At 54.0% G+C, this 18514-nt stretch overlaps 1 long non-coding RNA gene across 1 annotated transcript; it reads right to left on the bottom strand.

The window, feature by feature from the left end:
• Nucleotides 1-263: 263 nt before the first annotated feature.
• Nucleotides 264-8444, bottom strand: LOC139038673 (uncharacterized). Its single transcript, XR_011491716.1, has 3 exons — nt 8129-8444; nt 1098-1197; nt 264-443 (listed from the first exon to the last, which is right to left on the bottom strand). It is a non-coding gene; the product is annotated as an uncharacterized lncRNA (long non-coding RNA).
• Nucleotides 8445-18514: the final 10070 nt, after the last annotated feature.

Genomic DNA, 18514 nt, shown 5'->3' with positions numbered 1-18514 from the left:
AGCTGCACGGGGGGAGCTCTGACGGCGGGGTGTCTGCTGATGGATGGCCCTGCTGACCAGCACTCGGTGGGGGACTCAGACGTAACTCCGAGCATGTCAGAGGCGCCTCTCAGCAACAACATGGTACCAGACCAGGCAGAACCCTAGCTTCCCCCAGAGCCCGCCTTGGGAATGCATCTTGATTAGGGAAGCTTGGAGCTGGAAGGCAGGGAGATATTTTTACATTAGAAGTGTTTGCTGAGAGTGACTCTGCAGACGGGTAATTTAGCTGGTAATCATGCCGGCGCTGTTGTTTATTCATCATTAACAGCCGCACCTTGTGGCTGGTTAGAGCAGCGAGGGAGAGACACACTCAATTAAGCTGGGTGAGCAGCGAACACAGAGCCGGCGGAGACCAGGTACAGCGCGAGAAGTCTCCACGCGGGCGAGTCAATCAGGGCGCCCTAATTGGAAAGTAGTCATAAAAAGTAATTGAGTTTAATACATAATTTAGATCATTACCCGTTAAGTTAATGCCTCCTGCTTAGGTGTGGGGAGAAAATTATTTATCTGGTAGACGGGAGGATTTCATTTGTTTTTATAATAGAATGTTCACCAATTGACTTTAATAAGAGCAGTTTGTTCAATCAGATTCTGAATTGGCGTGCAGGCTGGAAGTTCATATGTTAATTTCGACGCACTATGCCTGGCGCTTCCTCCCCTGAGCGCCTGGTGTGTTCCAGGGGGCTCCTCCGCCTTCCCAGCCCAGGTCCACTCCAGGGAAACTCAGTCCGTGTCTCTGGTGTCTGAGTGGGAGGCTGTTAGGCTCCTAAGTTCATCTTCCTCATTTTCAGATTTAGAAGAAGAGAGATTAAAGAGACTGCCGCTTCACTAGTGGGCCTTTTTCCTCTCAAAAGCGGTCCTCTGGCTGCAAATAAGCGCTTCTGTTAAATACCGAGGAGGAGCTTAATAATCACCCCTCACTGGGGTCTCCCTGTCTGCCATTCATTGACTCATCTGTCTTTCTCAGCAATTGTGTGAAGCCGGGCGCCCCCACTAACCCCACGGGAGCAGGCAGAGTGGCCCGGGACAAGGGCTGGCTGTGAATGGGGACTTACCCTACAGCCCTGGGTGGGGAGGGGAGCTTGGATCCCAGCTCCCAGGCGTGCAGCCTCATGCTGGTCGGGTCATCACCACTCCGGGCCTCAGTCTTCAGACCTGCAAAACGGGGATAAGAAGGTGAGGTGTTGTGAGGATGGAGGAGGCCGCGCCGCTGACCGTCGGTCCTGCCCCCCTCCCTGAGCAAGCGTCCCTGCCCCACCCCCAGCTGTGCACGAGGCAAGCAGGCACTTGCCTGAGAGGCAGGAGACCCTCCCCTTACCCCCTGCAGCCCACGGGAAGGTGGGGTCCCTTCCTCTCTCGGCCTCCATGTCCCGTCTACAAAGCAGATGGTGACAACCCCTTCCCAGGGGCTGCGGCTGCTGTTGCCCCCCCTCTCTGCCCCCATCATCACGAGTCTTGCTGACAGGCCACGGGGCCTTCCTGGGGCTCACCAAGGAGCAGCTGGCCTGGGGACCTCAAGCCCCCATCACGGGAGGCTGGGCTGGGTCGCCAACCCCACACAGCCAACGCCCCAGCTTCACACAAGACTGACTGCCTTGACAGTCTTGAGGACAGGAGGCCCAGGGTCCACAGCCTCCACCCCAGTGGGCCTCCAACCTCTCCGGCCCCACCCTCTGTGTTTCCCTCTGGGTAGGAATATTGGAGTGGGTAGCCATTCCCTTCTTCAGGGGATTGAACCCAGGTCCCCTGCATTGCAGGCGGATTCTTTACCAGCTGAGCCACCAGGGAAGCCCACATTTCCCCGGCAGCACCTAGCAAAGTTGAGCCCCTTCTCCAGCCTGCGGCACTGCCCACTTCCTGTGGGGACGGCCTCTGGAAAGGACACACGACTGAGACCTGGGTGGGGGGGTCTCCACTCTGAGACACAGACGGCCCCACGCAGCCCCTGATGGAGCAGGCAGCTCGAGAGCCACCCTGAGACCCACAGGAGGCAGAAGCCGGGGGTCCCGGGGAGTTACACCCACAGATCGCTGGAATCAACACATGTAGCTGTGAAGCCCTGGGGTTATGTTACATCACAAAAGATAACACCGGGGTAGAAGAGAGTTTTTTAAATCTGGGGCTTTTAAAACAGGCCTGGGTCGTCCCTGATGGTCCAGTGGTTAAGCCCCCGCGCTTCCAATGAAGGCAGTTTGATCCCTGGTGAGGGAACTAAGATCCCACATGCCACATGGCACAAAGAAAAAAACAGGCCTGAGCCCTGGAGACACCTGAGATACAGTGAGGGGGAGGGGAGGGAAGGGGAAGGAAGGGGAGGGAAGGGGAGGGGGAGGGGCATTCCACTCCCAGAGACTCTGCCACTGCAGAAGCTTCCAGAATCCTTGCCTCCCGCAGCCCCTCATGGCTCCCAAAGCCCAAGTGTGCATGCCTTCTGCAAGCTCCCCCCCAACTCCCAGTCTCCTGGACTCAGAGACTTGGGGGTTGGTCCAGAGGAGCCCCCACCTCACCCCAGGCTGGAGCAGCAGGAAGGCCTGAGGGGCCCCAGCACAGAGTCCATGGGGGGGGAGGGGGTGGGGGGGCGCGACTCCAGTGTGTCCTCCCATCCCCCACCATCCGTCCAGGTGGCCTGAAGGTCCTGGAGGCAAACGTCCCTCGCCGGGCCCTGTCCGACTCTGAGCCCTGCTTGGTGCCAAGCCCCGGGGCAGCTGAGCCACCCAGCCGGTCACTCGGCGGCTCAGAGACAGGGTGGGCAGGTCCCCAGTCTCGGGGAGCTGGGACCTCGGGCCCTTCCCGGCAGGACGTGGCACCACGGACAGTGAGAGAGGGAGGGAGACCCACCTGACCTCTGGAGGGCCGCGCCCGGCCCTCCTCCAGCGCCAGCCCCAGAACGTCTCCACCCACACTGCCAGACAGGACAGCCACCGGCCGCGTGGGCCACGGCGCCCTGGGCGCAAGGCTCCCCGGGACTAGCTCACCACCTTTCATGTCAGCAAGTCTGTGGGCTGGTGGCCCCGCAACTGGCGTCATACAAGGTCACAGCCCGTGTCTGCCCGGCAGACCGAGGCGGCGCAGCCCCCCGCCCCCGAGAGGGCCATGGCCACCGCTCCGGAACAAAAGGAAGAGCTTGTTTACAAATTGTCCGCTGAAATTTAAGTTGCCAACATTGGCATCATGCCTCGCCTGCCAGGCCACCCGGATTGGAGGGTAATTTATGAAGATTGCTTTACCTGCGGCCGCGCTGGTCTGTGCCGGCAAGTAATTCACACCAGGCTCATTTCGGATGCAGTCAGAGACCCCCGTATTTCACCATGACAATGTAATCACAGAGCCACATTAAAAAGTCATTATTGTTTAGAATCCAGCTTGGTTTGAAAAACACTTACTATAAAATTCAACAGCCTTTGTAAATTACCGAAAGGTTTACTCAAGAATGCTAGGTGCCGTGATTTAGACGGGGAACTTACCACGTTATTGATTCTGTGGGATTTTGTTGGTTCCTGCATTTACGGGGGATGATTAGTGAGTAATCCGAGTAATAAACCCCTCCCTGTTGGTTCGTAAATAATGAAGAATTGAACTTGTGTCCTCAAATTTCCCAGGCAACCTGCTCCTGCCCTGAAGCGTCTGAGATTCCACTTTGGGTAGTTTTGCGGGGAGTCTGGGAATCCGTCGTCTGGAGGGCAGAGGATCCGGCCCCTGGGAAGGGCTGGATGCAGTGTCCCCAGAGAGCAGCCACTGAGCCAGGACTCTGCCAGGTGGGGTTTGCGTCTTTATGAGAGAGAAGTTCCTCACGGGCCACTACAGAGGCTGGGCTCAGGGACTCCGTCCCGGGGAATCCTGAGAGCGGGGAGCAGCCACGGGCGAGGCTGAAACATGATGACCACGTGGGGCCTGGTGAGGCTGGGGACCCCGGAGCTGGGCCATCAGCACAACCTCCGCCCCAGCAGACAAGGATGGCCCCCCCGCCACGAGACCCCCATCAGTCAGCTGCGGCTGAGAACCCAGCCGCCCTGACCCCGGCCCAGGACTCGCCCTCAGCAGCCCAGTCACCTGGAACTGGTGGACAATTTCTAGAACATCCTCCACATCAGCCCCGCCTTAGGATCTCACAGCACACACAGCGCTTTGGAGACCTTGCCTTGCGGAAGGGGCTTCCCTGAGTTCCGCCGTTTCCGGCCGGCTCTGACACGCCTGTGACCCGCAGCACACCTGCCCACACTCGCAGCGCTGCCTGGGGAGTGGTCTGAGCCTGCATCATGCTTGGCCAGAGCCGTGCATGTGGTCACGGGGCACGTGGCCTCCACACACACACACGGCTGCTTCCCGGGCACCTCGGGCTGGGCCCCACCGGGCCCCACGGCGTGTCTTCCCCACAGACCCCAGCTTCGGACTGGGGCATAGGAGCCGCTAAGCAAAGTAGACACTGACCTTGGAAACGAACTGGGCTGAACCGACACGGACGTCGACTGAACCGAAAGTGGACGGGGAAGGAGCAGAAGCCACGTGCTAACTGAGCCAAATGGAGCCCAGTCGGGAGTGGGTCAAAACTGAACTGCACTGGACCATTCACGCCGGGCGGGCGGTGGAGACCAGCCGGCCCCCGCCCACCGAGTCAGAGGAGAGGACACAAGCCAGGGAGGCATTAACTCTGCCTGGCCCTGGCCCTGGGGAGAGCGCGGGTCCGTATTGCTACTGCTGCTAAGTTGCTTCAGTCGTGTCCAACTCTGTGCGACCCCATAGACGGCAGCCCACCAGGCTCCCCCATCCCTGGGATTCTCCAGACAAGAACACTGGAGTGGGTTGCCATTTCCTTCTCCAATGCATGAAAGTGAAAAGTGAAAGTGAAGTCGCTCAGTTGTGTCCGACTCTTAGTGACCCCATGGACTGCAGCCTACCAGGATCCTCCATCCATGGGATTTTCCAGACAAGAGTACTGGAGTGGGCTGCCATTGCCTTCTCCAAGTATTGCTACTGGGAACGGAAAATTAAAGAAAACGCGTGCCGTTGGGTGTTTCCTAACACACCTGATGCGGTCCACAGAGGACGTCTCCAGGAAAGCAAAGACCCAGACCTCGGAGGCCCTGGCTCATGCACGCCAGGCCCCTGAGATGCGCCTGTACCCGGAGCCTTTGCCGGGCTCGGGGCGGGGGCACGCGCTGCGCGCTAAGAGCAGCCCACCAGGAGGGACGCTGAGTCCCGGCCCGGCTCTCCGCAGGTGTTCAGTTGTCATCCGTTGAAGATGCACGTCCTTGAGACGCTCTCAGCCGCCTCCTCCAAGTGCATATCTGGGATGGTTCTTTCCCTCTTTCATTTCCATCCTGAGCTCTTTCCATTTCCACTGTCTTACTTTTCATCCTATTATCCTATTCTGCCATCTCAGCAGCTTTTGTTTTCTCCTGTTTCTTCTTAGTCCCTGCCCTCCTCCCCCACCCCACCCCAACTCCCTGGGGATCTCTGGTCTTTGTCCCAGTGTTTTATTATGGGATAGTTCAAACGTTCCGAGCAAATTGCCCAGGATGATTCGTACTCACCACCCAGACCTACCAGACGTTAGCGTTCTGCTCTATTTGCCTCAGGTGATGTTTTCCGAAGTGCTGTGTTAAAATGGAGGGAGCCCCAGGCAGCACCCCCCCATCCGATCTCCCTCACTTCTCCTCGGTAGTGTCACTGGTCACGTCTCGATATCTTTACTACAATATAGCGTGTTGTTTTGTAAACATACGTGCATTTTAAGGCTTTGCACGGCTGACATCAGACCCTGTGTGTAACTGTGCATCTTTTTTGCTTATTTCTCTGTGTTGGGTCTCAGTTGCTGCGTGTGGACTTGGTCTAGCTGCGGTGAGCAGGAGTTACTCTGCGGTTGCCGCGCTCGGGCTCCAGGAGCGCGGGCTTCAGCTACTTGTGGCTCCCAGGCCCGAGGGCACAGCAGCTGTGGCGCCTGGGCTCAGTTGCCCCACAGCGTGGGGGATCTTCCCGGACCAGGGATAGAGCCCGCGTTCCATGCATTGGCAGGTGGGCCGCCAGGGAAGGCCTTTTGTCTCCTTCACGCCACATCATGGGTCCAGGTTGGCCCGCATCCATGCACCCTCCATCTTAAGGACCGATCTGTCCCTGCCTGACACCGTCCACTGTTCTCATGGGTCATTCTAGAGGGGCCACCCATTTCTGGTTCTAGTGAAAAATGCAACAATGTCCCCAGAAGGAGAGATGGACGTGCTGGGAGAAGGCTCTGCCAGGCTGGGGAGTGGACAGATTTCTCTTCAAAGGGTGGAGCCAGTGCACCCTCCCTAGCTCTGTCCTACAGCTCACTCACCCGTGGCTAGCCCTGTTACCACTAGATCCTTAACCATCGTTAACTTGATGATTGTAAAACCACTGCTCTAATTTGCATCTCCCAGTGTCCTGGGGAGAGGGCATTGGCCATTCAGTCACCTCTCTTAATCCTGTGGTCACATCTTTGCCCTGTTTTAATTGATTCTTTTTTTCTGGCTTTTTCATGTTATGTTTCATTATTGAAGTATAATTGTTTTACAGTGTTGTTAGTTTCTGCTGTACAACAAAGTCAATCAGCTTTTTGTACACATATACCCCCTCCCTCTTAAGCCTTCCCTCCTCTTCCCCCAATTCTTTTCTCTTGTTGTCTCATTGATTACTGTGATATCTTTATACATGCTGGATAATCATTGGTCGGCTATGTTTCTAGAAAATAATTCCTCTTGGTCTGCAGCTTATTTTTTTTTTAACTTCTAACTTTGTTCATGGTGCTTTTTGTTGTACAGAAGATACTAATTATCAGATAGTCAAACTGATCAGTTTCAGTTTTATGGTTTGTGTTTGCAGGTCTTGCTTGAGAAATTTTTCTGTACCTGACATCATAAAGCCATTCTCCTATAGTTTTTTTCTAATTGTTCTAAAATTCAACATTTCAAATGTAAGAGTTTAACCCACATGAAGTTTATTCTCTGTACAGAATTAGCTCATGACCTGAATTATTTTGCTTTCCTGTTGGTGACAGGTGACAGCCTGCTGATCTGTAGCTGCCTCTGAGGCACCCCACTTTCAGGAGTGTGTGCAGGTCTGGCTGGGGCCCTGCTCTCGTCCAATGACGTGTCTGTCCATGCAGTCTATCATAGCCCTGGCCGAAGCCTTGATATTCGGTGGCATAAACCCTTCAATATTCCATGCAGAGCAGAAACTCACCTGAGCAGGTGCCGTGAGGGATGCTGTTAGGATTTCAAAAGAAATTACGTTCACTTTACAGATTATTTTAAAAGAGAACCGAATACTTAAAGCTGAGTTTCTCTGCTCGTGCTAGGCCTCTCCCACAGTTAACTCTCCCTCTCCACCGTCCAGTAAAAGCACGCTGTCTCCTCCATGGGGGTGGGGCACGTCTTTCTTGACTGTTGAGCAGTAGTTCTACTGCTATTGCAGGCGGCGTGTTTTTTCTTTGCAGTTTCCAGTTAGTGATGGCTGTTGCATAGAAACGCCTTGGATTTTTACACCTCCTTATATCAAACCTGATTAATTCTAACTGCAAAATTTCCTTGAAAATTTGTTTATGCAGAAAGGTACGTTGTCTACCTAAGTGCTGACTCGTGTCTCCTTTCCAGTCCTCATCCCCGCTTTCCCTCCTGTCTTGTATTGCTGGTCGGACCATCGGCGCCGTGGAGAGTAACAGCCATGAGCGAACGTCAGCTCTCCAAGTCCCGACCTTCGTGGGCTGCGTCTGAGGTTTCAACGGAAGCCGGCGCTCTGCTGTGTGGCAGCAGTTGCCCTTCACCTGTTAAGGTCACCTTCCTGTCTCTAATCATCTGAGAGTTTCCGCCGAGAAGGGGGTGGGCTTAAACCCAGTCTGCATCCTCTGAGATGATCGTAAGCTTGCCTCCTACCATCTACTGATGAGGTGAATTACACGAGATCTCCTGGCACTGTTTTACGCTTACGTTCCTGGGACGAAATCTACTCGGTCACAGCGGTCCCCAGCCTCCTCCCTCCGGTATGAGACGGGTCGGGACGGCCGTGCGCCCACCCTCTGGGGCCCACTGGCAGCGCCCCAAACCCCGTCACTCTGGTTATCCCTGCCTACCTGCACTCAAGAAGCTCCCTGGACAAACTCTCGGAGGAGAAGGGAGCCCTTATCCAAGGATTTATCATTGAAGATGCTCCTATACTGAAAAAATAGTGCCTGCTCCAGGGAGGAGGCAGACTCATTCTGTCTGGAGCAAACGGTTGGCGGAAACACGTCCGTCCCGCCAGAGGAGCAGCCCTGTTACTGCTGGGCTCGGAGCCCGGAGCCCCAGGCCCTCCGGGTTCCCCGACTGCCCTCCTTCCGCCTGTCCCAGGGCCTCAGGGCGCCCCCTCCTTGGCGCTGCCAGCGTCCACCCGTCTCCAGGCGGACGCGTCCACCCCGCAGCCCCTGACGGGCTCACGTTCCCCAGACAACAGGACACAAAGGGCGTAGCATAGCAACGGGGGGTGTGGCCAGGCTCCCGGACCCTCCCCCCGTGGAGCTCTTTCTCCTGCTCAGCGCCTCCCCGCAAAAGGAGAGGAGAGGTCCAGGGGGGAGGACGTGAGCTGAACTCACCCAGCAACTGGGCTGCCTGGCTGCACGGTGGAGAGGCGGTCGGGGGCAGCCACGGACCCACAGCTCATGAGACGGACCTGGGAGTTGTGGGCATGAGGCCACGCAGGGACGTCTGACTGGCTTATGGGCCAAGGGTGAGCTGATGAAGGGAGGGAGGAAGCAGCCAGGAAATCAATCAGTTCTTTTCAACCCCGACCGTGCTGTGATTAATAGGCGGTTCCTTGAGCCACACACACCTCTTCCTGACGCCGTGGACTCACCGTGGAGGGTTCGGACCATATTCTGGGACGTGGCTCCAGGTGGCCCTAGATTCCTTCTTGAGCCTTTCCCATTGCTCTGCCCCAACGGTGCCTGGCAGCTCACTGCAGCGGGAGAGAAACCTGTCCCTTTATGTCACTTTGTTGCAGAATTTGTGACTCGAAAACCAGTAACTGATGTTTAGAACACATCATCCTTGGTGGAATCCAAGACATGCCTTCCTTTGGAAAGTTGCAGAGAAGAAGTGGGTTTCGCCTTGGTCCTCGGGGGGATGACCTGATCTCTTTATCTCTTTCAGGTGCATAGAGTTGGGGTGTCCAACATGATTTTCCAGGTTAAACAGTGGGAAGAAGATTCTGAAGGCATAGGTTGGTCTGCTCCGCTCTCAGATCGATCTGCCCACCTCCCCTGAAATGGGTGCTGGCTCCCAGGCGGTTCTGGGATGGCAGGAGAGATGGAAAGTGGAATCGGCAGCTTAGGAGACCTGCGCGGCTGGTCACAGGCCTCTTTCTACATCATCAGCCTCAACAGAGTTCACCACCTGCAGAACCGCTATGTGCAGGGAACACAGTAATCGCTGCTGATCCCCAGGGAGCCAAGAAAGAAAATACCCCCAAACAAGGAGGGTGGGGAAGGGCAACCACCAGAGACGGAAGACCAGGCAGAACCAGGAATACATGTTGCTGATGGAGGAGATGGGGGAAGCAGAGCGAATGAGGACAGTGAAGACACAGAAGCAGCTTCAAGGACGGCGCAGGCTTGTCGCTGGAGTTCACGAGCAGCCTTTTAGGAGACAGGCTGAAGGGCAGCATGGCCGTCATTCAGACCCAAGTCAGTGGCCTGGAAGACGGGGCACAAAAATTATGAGCGGAGGTCAGGAAGAGTGTGGACTCTGGAGCGCAAGCATGCAACTCTTGGAATCAAACTCCATCCTGTTTTATTGGCATGAGCAGCCCCAGCAGGACACTTCTGGGGGCCTGACTGCCCGGGTTCAGTAACAAGTTTGGGCTCACCCTGGCTCCAGCCGGAGGCCGGCGGAGGCTCTGGGAGGTTTGTGTGAGGATGACCGGCTCTGAGGAGGCTCTGGCCGGGTACAACGATGGCAGCCTTCAGAGTGACGCCGCTGGGCAGCCCTGTACCCACCCGGGTGTGGCGGGCAGAGAGCACAGCCCGCGGATCATCGGCACTGCGCCCCCTCAAGGGGGTCACACTGTGCTGTCTTTGGGGGGGTTGAAGGCTGAAGCGCATGCGTGCCTGCCCACCGCCCATGCCTGTCCTTCCATCGGTGCCAGACGCCAGGGGCCGGGGGCACCGGTGGACGAGGGAGCCGCGGCCCCCCGCTGACCGTCTCGCCAGCCACGCCGCCTCCCGACCCCTGTAGGAGGCAGTAGCCGTCTCACCTGGGCTTTCTGCCTTCCTGGCGGACCAGCAGGGTCTGCAGTGGACCCTCCCTCGTCACGTCCCGTTTGGTGAAGGGCCGCGGGCGGTGCCACGAGCCAGGAGGTGAGAGCCCCAGTGAGACCAGGAAAGGCCGGGTGAGGACCCCTGGACAGGACGGATGAGGTCCGAGTGTGACAGCCCCGGTGAGACGGGGAAAGCCGGGTGAGGACCCCCGACAGGACAGATGAGGTCCGAGTGTGACAGCCCCAGTGAGACGGGGAAAGCCGGGTGAGGACCCCCGGACAGGACGGATGAGGGTGCCGGATCCGAGCTCCTGATGGGGGCTGCGGGCCCTGTGAGTTGCTGGCATGACTGAGTTGCTGGCGAGAACAGGAAACAGTCCCCGCCCGCCTTCTTGAGGCAAACCTAGGGTGATTCTTCATTGATCAAGGGTCCCAGGCTCTCCTCCCAGGAACAGCAGGGGGTACCAGCTGCTCCAGTGATCCAAGGACCCTGGAGTATAAAACTGCTTCAAGAATGGTCATCATGGTGGTATCTAAACAGTATGTTGAAAACCCTGTAAATGCTTATCAAGGACAATAAAAGTTCATTATAAAAATTAATTAAATACTACACTTTCATTAACTTATCCAGTTAAAGAACACTAGCATGGTAAAAGAATCAAATTGCTAAGCAGAAATGAGATTCATGTTATTTAACAGTTTGTATTACCATAGCAATATTATTAAAAATGAAAACAAACTAAAACTATATGCATAAATAAGGTCCAGAAAGTCATACACCCAAATGCTGATATTATTTAATAGTAAGATCAAACTAATAAATATGTGATTGTTTTTCTCATCATTAAAAAAAATGAGGAAAGAGCAAACATATAGGGAGAAAGAACTTATGATAAAACATATAAAGAACTTTGAAAATAAATTTAGGAGCCCAAACATGAGAAAAGTTAGAGGTGTCTTAAAGAATGACCATCGGGTGAAATTTGTCTGATGTTTTTCTCATGATTAGACTGGGCCTCTGGGTTTGGGAGGGAGAAGGCAATGGCAACCGGCTCCAGTACTCTTGCCTGGAAAATCCCATGGACGGAGGAGGGTAGGCTGCAGTCTATGGGATTGCTAAGAGTCGGACACGACTGAGCAACTTCACTTTCACTTTCACTGGGTTTGGGAGAGGCAAAGAGCCATCCTCATCACGTCATACTTAGGGTACATGCTACCAACATGAGTTGTCACTACTAATGTTGACCAGACATGGAGCAAGCATCAGGGTCAACATTGGGAAAGGAGTTCAGCAAGCAGTACATTGTCACCCTGCTTGCTTAGCTTGTCTGCAGGGCACATCATGCGGAATGCCAGGCTGGGCGAAGCCCAAGCTGGAATCAGTGTCGCCGGGAGAAACGTCACAGCCTCAGATACGCGCATGTTACTACTCCACTGGCAGAAGGCAAAGAGGAGCCTGGCTCAGCCAGTAAAGAACCCACCTGCAGTGCAGGAGATCCAGGTTTGATCCCGGGGCGGGAAGACCCCCTGGAGGAGGGAATGGCAACCCACTCCAGTGTTCTTGCCTGGGGATATCTCATAGACAGAGGGGCCTGGCGGGCAGCAGTCCATGGGGTCGCGAAGAGTCAGACATGACTGAACAACTGCATGCACATGGCTCACATAAACAGCCTGCTGATGAAGGTGAAGAGGAGAGTGGGGAAAATGGCTTAAAACTCAACCTTCAAGGGGCTTCCTTGCTGGTCCAGTGGCTAAGACTCTGAGCTCCCAGTGCAGGGGCCCTGGGTGCAGTTCCTGGTCAGGGAACTAGATCCCATGTGCTGCTTCTAAGAGTTTGCATGACACAACTAAAGATCCCACAGGCAGCAACTAAGGCCTGACACAGTTAAATAAATAAATACTTTAAAAAAAACAACTCTCAACATTCAAAAAACTAAGATCATGGCATCTGGGACCGTCACTTCATGGCAAAGAGATGGGGAAAAAGTAGAAAGAATGACAGACTTTATTTTCTTGGGCTCCAAAATCACTGTGGATGGTGACTGTAGCCATGATATTAAAAGACGCTTGGTCCTTGGAAGAAAAGCTATGAAAAGCCTAGACAGCATATTAAAAAGCAGAGACATCACTTTACTAACAAAGGTGTGTACAATCAAAGCTATGGTTTTTCCAGTAGTCATGTATGGATGTGAGAGTTGGACCACAAAGTAGGCTAAGTACCAAAGAATCAATGCTTTTGAATTGTGGTGCTGGAGAAGACTCTTGAGAGTCCTTTGGACTGCAAGGAGATCAAATCAGTCAATCCTAAAGGAAATCAACTCTGACTATTCTTTGGAAGGACTGATGCTGAAGCAGAAGCTCTAATAATTTGGCCACCTGATTCGAAGAGCTGACTTATTGGAAAAGACCCTAATGCTGGAAAAGATTGAGGGCAGAAGGAGAAGGGAATGACAGAAGATGAGATGGTTAGATAGCATCACTGACTCAATGGACATGAATCTGAGCAAACTCCAGGAGATGGTGAAGGACAGGGAAGCTTGGCGTTCTGCAGTCTATGGGGTCCCAGACAGTTAGACAGAGCTTAGCAACTGACATAAAAATAGACACACAGATCAATGGAACAAAATAGAGAGCCCAGAAATAAACCCACCTGCAATGCGGGAGACCTGGGTTCAATCCCTGGCTTGGGAAGATCCCCTGGAGAAGAGAATGGCCACCCTCTCCAGTATTCTGGCCTGGAGAATTCCATGAACAGAGGAGACTGGCAGGCTACTGTCGCAAAGAGTCAGACACAACTGAGTGACTTGCACTATAAGAGTTATTTATCTACAACAAGAAAGGCAAGAAAATGCAATAGAGAAAAGGCAGTATCTTCAGTAAATTGTGTTGGGAAAAACTGGAGTGCTACATGCAAAAGAATCAAGCTGGACTACTCTCTCACTCCATACACAAAAATAAACTCAAAATGGATTAAAGGCAAATCCAAGTCCTAAATGCACACAGCACAGTCAGGAAATGCCTTGGCTTGACTGAGAAGTTAATGTAGGTCGAAGGCTTTGTTTCAGAGTAAAAGGAAGCAGCATTTCATAAATGGGGCCAGAACAGTTCGCCACCTCCTCGAAGATCATGCATGCACAGCCACTCTCACCTCTTAATCGAGAGAAAGTTCTAAGCAGATTAAGGACTCAAATGTAAAATAAAGTGAAATGAAATAAGAGCACTGCAGGAAAATCTGGGAGACTGTGTGCAACGTCGGAGTAAGGAGTCCTTACTAAACAAGACTGAAACCTCCATAGTCCTTATGTTATAAATATGCAGGGCTGTATAATAGCATAAAGCACATCTACGGATCGACGCCTAAAACACAGTCAACAAACGGTGAGTTTGGAGAAACAAAAAGCTGTCTACAATGAGAATGACAATCTGAAGCTACTGTCTATGAGATGCGGAGTGCTTACAGACTGATAAGAGGAAAACAATGCAATTAAAAAAAAATGGGCCAAGAGTGTGAATTCACTAAACAGTAAATTCGAACAGGAAACGGCAGATAAAAAGTGCTCAAAATCACATACAATATGTCAGGGAAATGTACTTTAAAATATCAGTGAGCAATCACTTAAAACTATGAGAACCGGAGCTACCCATTTGCTAAGTGGGGAGCAGGTCCTCTGGGGCCGCGGGAGGGAGCAGGGCATGACAGCATGTGTGGGAAGTCCTCTAGTGATGTTGTTAGAGGAAGCACTGACTGGAGCTGCCTGCCCTGGCCAGGCAGGAGAGGAGCCCCTTGCATGAACGGCTTAGATCAGGAGGTCCTGGGAAGGACCTCGGAACCAGCCAGCCACCACCAATGGAAGAAGCCGGGAAAGGTCGAAAGGAGAGAGGAGACGCCAGTCCGCACGTCCTGCCTTACCTCCCAGAATCTTCCTCGCTGGAATCCATCTTGGCCGAGCAACACACTCCCCACCAGGAAGGACCCTGAGTCAGAATGATTGGCCAGAGACAACTTGGAGACTAATCCCATCACCATAAATCCCGGGACTGTGAGCCACATGGAGAGAAGTCCTCCTGGGCCCATTACCCTCCTGCTCTCCGCCCGGGCGCCCCTTCCCAATAAGGTCTCTTGCTTTGCCAGCACGTGTGTCTCCTTGGACACTTCATTTCTGAGTGTTAGACAAGAGCCCACGCTTGGGTCCTGGAAGCAGTCCCCATATCTGCAACAGATCAGCGCAAAGAATCACATGTTCCCTTTCACCCCAAGTCCCAGTCAGGACCCGTTTGCCCGAGTGACCATCACAAAGTGTCACAGACGTTTGGACAGCCGACGTGTAGTGTCTCCCTTCCTGGAGACTGAAGTCCAACGTGCGTGTCGGCAGGGCTGGTTGCCCCGAGGCCTGTCTGCTTGGCTTGCAGACGGCCGTCTCCTCCCAGGTCCTCACACGGACGTCCCCCTGCGCGTGTCTGCGTCCCAAGCCCCTCTTAGAGGCCCCAGCTGGGTTGCACTAGGTCCCACCCTAACGTCTATTTCCTGTTGCTGTTCAGTCATTACGTCGTGTCCGACTCTCTGCGACCCCATGGACTGCAGCACTCCAGGCTTCCTTGCCCTTCAGCATCTCCCGGAGCTTGCTCAAATTCACATCCATCGAGTTGGTGATGCCCTCCAACCATCTGATCCTCTGTCACCCCATTCTTCTCCTGCCTTCAATCTTGCCCAGCATCAGGGTCTTTTCCCATGAGTTGGCTCTTCACATCAGGTGGCAAAGTATTGAAGCTTCAGCTTCCGCATCAGTCGTTTTGGTGAGTCTTCAGGGTTGATGTCCTTTAGGATTGACTGGTTTGATCTCCTTGCAGTCCAAGGGATCCTCAAGAGTCTTCTCTAGCACCACAGTTCAAAAACATCAGTTCTTCAGCGCTCATCTTTCTTTATAGTCCAACTCTCACATCCATACGTGACTACTGGAAAAACCATAGCTTTGGGTCTACAGACCTTTAAATACAAAGGTGATCAACCTTTGTCTGTTTAAAGACCCCGTCTCCAGATGAAGTCCTGTTCTGCACTGTCCTGGGGATTAGGACTTTAGCATATGAATTTGGGGTACAAGATTCAGCCCAAACCACAGCCCCTGGGCTGGCTTCCACAGAACTGAAAATACTTGTGTATTAAGATAGAAGAGCAAGGATGCTTCCACTCACAACATTGTCCGCAGAGGCAGCAAGAGAAACTCTGAAGCTGAAAACAAGGGGAGCCGGCGGAGAGGCAGTCTCACAAATGAATGCGGCGGGGTCGACTGGGACCTCTCACTGAGGAGACTGGGGGCCTGGCCAGGCCCCCTGGAGGACTTTCCTTGCTTCCCTTTTTTCTCAACTTGATTGACACACAACGTATGAAATTTAAAAATGTGGAACGGGTGATTTGATACACATGGATGTATGGCTGGGGCTTAGCAGATGGCACTAGTCGTAAAGAACCTGCCTGCCAATGCAGGAGATGTAAGAGGCACAGGCTCGATCCCCAGTTTGGGAAGACCCGCTGGAGGAGGGCACGGCACCCACTCTAGTATCCTTGCTTGGAGAATCCCGTGGGCAGAGGAGCCTGGCGAGAAACAGGTCACGGGGTCGCAAAGAGTTGGACATGACTGAAGTGACTTAGCACACAAATATGTATTGCAAAATCTTTATCACAATAAGATGAGTTAACACACCCGTCATCTCACGTAATTACCGTTTTGAGGTTGTTGAGGAAAGAGTTAGGGTGTCCCTTTCAGAGCTACAGGATTATATAAAGTGCAGTATCACCAGGCCTCCCTGGTGGTTCCGTGGTTAAGAGTGCGCCTTGCAGTGTTGGGGGCACAGCCTGTGTGCTGCCCCTGCTGAAGCCCGGACGCCTGGAGCCCGGCTCCCCAGGAGGACGCACCGCAACGAGAAGGGCCTGCTCGCAGGAACGAAGACCCAGCACGGCCAAAAGTTCAAAACCAAGCTTCTAAAAAACACGTCGTTATTAACTAGAGTCACCTTGCTGTACATTCTGCCCTCAGAACTCACCCATCTTTTAACTGAAAGCTTGAACCCATAGGCCAGCATCTCCCCACGTCCCCCACCACCCCCCAGCCTCCGGCGACCCCCAGCTGCTCTCTGTGTGAGTCAGGGTGTTTAGATCCCACACAGACGTGGGATCACACAGCATTTGTCATTCTCGTCTGACTTCTCTCACTTAGCATGATATACCCTCAAGATTCATCCCTGTTGTTGCAAATGGCAAGATTTCCTCCTTCTGTAGTTGAATAATATTCCATTGTCTGTACCCCGCACATTTTCTTTACCTGTCCATCAGTCAGAGGTTGCTTTCATTATTGGCTGTTGTAAATGGTGCTGCTCTGAACATAAGGGTGTAGGTATCTTTCAAGATTGTGACTTTTTCTCCTTCAAACATACACTCGGAGGTGGGCTTGCTGGATGATCTGGTAACTCTGTTTTTAGTTTTCAGTGACCTCCACCCTGTTTTCCACAGCGGCTGCACCAACTTACATTCCCACCGACAGGACGCAGGCTTCCCTTTCCCCTACATCCCCCACCAACTCTTCTTGTTTTTTGATAATAGCCATTCTAACAGGTGTGGGGTGAAGTGATATCTCACTATGGTTTCATTTGCATTTCCCTGATGATAAGTGATGTTGAGAACATTTTCATGTACCTGTTGGCCATTTGTAGGTCTTGAAAAAAATGTCTGTTCAACTCCTCTGCCTGTTTCTTAATTGGATCGTCTGTGTTTTCTTGCTGTTTCGTTGTAGGAGCTCCTTACATTTTGGATACGAACCTCTTATCAGATGCATGGTTTGCAGGCACTTTCTCCCATCTGATTGACTGCCTTTCCCCTCTGTTGATTGTCTCTCTGGCAGCGCACAGCCTTTTTCTGACACGGACTCACTTGTTTATTTTACTTGTTGCTGTGCTTTTGGGGTCTTATCCAGAGCACATGGGAGCGGCAGGGCGGGAGGCTGGGTGACCTCTTAGGGGTCACCAGGGGCCTCTGGGGGCCCACCTGGCGGGGTGAACTCACCCCTAGTGGGGATCCTGGCTCCCCCCACAAACCTGCTGGTCTGAGCGGGCTGCGCTGGTGTGGGGAAATGTGCCCATGGGCAGCTCTGCCTCTCTGTGCCCAGGGGCAGGAAGGAGGAGCTGGGGGTGGCCGAGCTGGGGTCCTAGCCCGCCCCTCCCCATGAGTCTCCGGGTCAAGTCCCGCCCCCCAGCTTGGGTGGGCCTGGCTCTGGAGCAGCCTTCCCTGGGCCGGGCCTGCTCGTCTGTTGCCCAGACGGGGAGGCGACCCAGGGGAAGCTTCCTCGAGTTCCCACACCCCCACTGCCAGCTCTCAGGCTGACAGAGCGCGCTGGTTCCCCAAGCTCTGAAACAAATCACCCGGCGGCTTAAACACAAATATGTTAGATGAACGATCTCACAGTTTCCTCAGGGTGGGAGCCCAGCCGTGGGTCAGCTGCCCGTCTGCGCAGGAGCTCAGAGCTGCAGTCCAGGTCGGCCAGCTGCACCCTTTCCTGGAGCTTGGGCCGCCCTGCCAGCTCACTGGGTGAGGCTGGAGGGCTGCAGTCTTCGTCTTCTTTCTGCCCTTTGTCTGGGGACTGCACCCCGCTCCCGGGGGCTCCGGCCGGCAGCCCACATGCCTGTTTCCTTTCTTCCCAGCTGTGTCTGCTTCCTCACCTTCCAGGAAGCCCCTCTGAAGAGGTCACCACCTCCCCTCATCCCAGGATGGTCTCCCTGCGGACACAGGCGGCCACTCGTGGCAGTGAGGTCTCCTCTCTCTCCGGGGCCCCCAGAATGTGCCCACCAGGCCATAGGGGCCCCCGAGAATCCTGCCAACCACAGAGGGGAAGGAGGGGTGTGGATGAAGGGAGAGACAGAGGGACAAAGACAGCCCCAAGCAAAGAAAAGGGCAGTTAGGTGGCTCAGCCCTCAGCCCCTTCCAGCCTGAGAACCATCCTCCACAGCCCCGGAGGCCCCGCCAAGGGCCTTCCTGAAGCACCGTCCCCGGAGTGACGGGCAGACCCTGCCCCTGGCAGAGCCCTCCTTGCGCCCCCGGAAGCCTGGGGCCCACACCCCCCACACTGGACTCCAGTCCCTGCGAGACGGGTTGTCAGCAGGTCCACGGGCAAAGCCTCCAGCCAGCGGCTTGGTCCTGCTGTGTGGCTGCTGGTGCTGCTGCTAAGTCGCTTCAGTCGTG

Source organism: Odocoileus virginianus, chromosome 16, assembly GCF_023699985.2.
Source record: "Odocoileus virginianus isolate 20LAN1187 ecotype Illinois chromosome 16, Ovbor_1.2, whole genome shotgun sequence".
Classification (NCBI taxonomy): domain Eukaryota; kingdom Metazoa; phylum Chordata; class Mammalia; order Artiodactyla; family Cervidae; genus Odocoileus; species Odocoileus virginianus.
The sequence above is the reverse complement of the archived record's forward strand: the minus strand, read 5'-3'. Positions and strand labels throughout refer to the sequence as shown.